Source organism: Arachis hypogaea, chromosome 2 (assembly GCF_003086295.3).
Source record: "Arachis hypogaea cultivar Tifrunner chromosome 2, arahy.Tifrunner.gnm2.J5K5, whole genome shotgun sequence".
In the NCBI taxonomy this organism is placed as follows: Eukaryota; Viridiplantae; Streptophyta; class Magnoliopsida; order Fabales; family Fabaceae; genus Arachis; species Arachis hypogaea.
Window position 1 is genome coordinate 39,541,709 of NC_092037.1, and position 2,216 is coordinate 39,543,924.

General features: G+C 35.7%; 1 non-coding gene across 1 annotated transcript; it reads left to right on the top strand.

Annotated features, from left to right (window-relative positions):
• The first annotated feature begins 210 nt into the window (after positions 1 to 210).
• Positions 211 to 318, top strand: LOC112763342 (small nucleolar RNA R71). Its single transcript, XR_003182860.1, has one exon. It is a non-coding gene; the product is annotated as a small nucleolar RNA R71 (small nucleolar RNA).
• The last annotated feature ends 1,898 nt before the right edge of the window (positions 319 to 2,216 follow it).

The window sequence follows — 2,216 nt, forward strand, 5'->3', positions numbered from 1 at the left end:
AAGAACTCCTTTCTTCTGACTAGTCCCATTGTTCACAGGATTCCTTTCAGAAGTGTACATGAATTGGTTATTTGCAACCATTTCAATGAGCTCTTGAGCTTCTGTAGGCGTTTTCTTCAGATGAAGAGATCCTCCAGCAGAGCTATCCAAAGACATCTTGGACAATTCAGACAGACCATCATAGAAAATACCTATGATGCTCCATTAAGAAAGCATATCAGAGGGACACTTTCTGATTAATTGTTTGTATCTTTCCCAAGCTTCATAGAGGGATTCTCCTTCCTTCTGTCTGAAGGTTTGGACTTCCACTCTAAGCTTACTCAATTTTTGAGGTGGAAAGAACTTTGCCAAGAAGGCATTGACTAGCTTTTCCCAAGAGTTTAGGCTTTCTTTAGGTTGTGAGTCCAACCATGTTCTAGCTCTGTCTCTTACAGCAAAAGGGAATAGCATAAGTCTGTAGACCTCAGGGTCAACCCCATTAGTCTTGACAGTGTCACAGATTTGCAAGAACTCAGCTAAGAACTGATGAGGATCTTCCAATGGATGTCCATGGAACTTGCAATTCTGTTGCATTAGAGAAACTAATTGAGGCTTAAGCTCAAAGTTGTTTGCTCCAATGGCAGGGATAGAGATGCTTCTCCCATAGAAATCGGGAGTAGGTGCAGTAAAGTCACCCAGCACCTTCCTTGCATTGTTGGCATTGTTGTTGTTTTCGGCTGCCATATTTTCTTCTTCTTTGAAGATTTCTGTTAGGTCCTCTACAGAGAGTTGTGCCTTAGCTTCTCTCAGCTTTCGCTTCAAGGTCCTTTCAGGTTCAGGGTCAGCCTCAACAAGAATGCTTTTGTCCTTGCTCCTGCTCATAAGAAAGAGAAGAGAACAAGAAAATATGGAATCCTCTATGTCACAGTATAGAGATTCCTTGATGTGTCAGAGGGAAAGAAAAATAGAAGGCAGAAGTAGAAAATTCGAACTTATCAAAGGAGATGGAGTTCGAATTGTTCATTAAGGAATAGTGTTAGTCCATAAAAAGAAGGATGTGAGAAGAAGGGAAGTGATTTTCGAAAATTAAGTAAAAGATTTTGAAAACATTTTGAAAAACACTAATTGATTTTCGAAAACCAAGAGTGAAAAAGAAATCAAGTGATTTTTGAGAAAGATTTTGAAATAAGAAATTAAAAAGATTTGATTGAAAACTATTTTGAAAAAGATGTGGTTAAGAAGATATGATTGCTTTTAAAAAGATGTGATTGAGAAGGTATGATTTGAAAAACATTTTAAAAAGATTTGATTTTAAAAATTGATGACTTGGCCATCAAGAAAAGATATGATTCAAACATTAAACCTTTCTCAACAGATAAGGCAACATACTTGAGTTGTTGAATCAAATCATTAATTGATAGCAAGTATCTTTGAAAATAGAAAGAAATTGATTTTGAAAAAGATTTGATTGAAAAGATATGATTTGAAAAAGATTTGATTTTGAAAAACTTTGAAAACTTGAAAAAAAATTGATTTGAAAACAAAATCTTCCCTCTTGTGCCATCCTGGCGTTAAACGCCCAGAATGGTGCACATTCTGGCGTTTAACGCCCAAAACTCTACCCTTTTGGGTGTTAAACGCCCAACCAGGTACCCTGGCTGGCGTTTAAACGCCAGTCTGTCCTTCTTCACTGGGCGTTTTGAACGCCCAGCCTTTTCTGTGTAGTTCCTCTGCTGTATGTTCTGAATCTTCAATTCTCTATATTATTGACTTGAGAAGACACAAATTAAAAATATTTTTGGATTTTTAATAGTGAGGAATAATCAAAATGCAACTAAAATCAAATAATAATGCATGCAAGACACCAAACTTAGCAGTTTGTATACTACTGACACTAATGAAAATGCATATGAGACACATAAACACTCAAGCCAAGAGAATTTAAAGATCAGAGTAAGAAATCATCAAGAACAACTTGAAGATTAATGAAGATGTATGCATGAGTGCAAAAAGAACAAAAACATGCAATTGACACCAAACTTAAAATGAGAATAGAGTCTCAAACAAGAAATTTTTGGATTTTATGATTTTCTAAATTTTTTTTGTGCTTTTTCGAAAATTAAGTGTAAAAAGAAAATAAAGGTATCAAAATTCTTAATGAGAATTCCAGGAATCATGCAATGTTTAGTCTAAGACTCCGGTCCAGGAATTAGACATGGCTTCACAGCCAGCCAAGC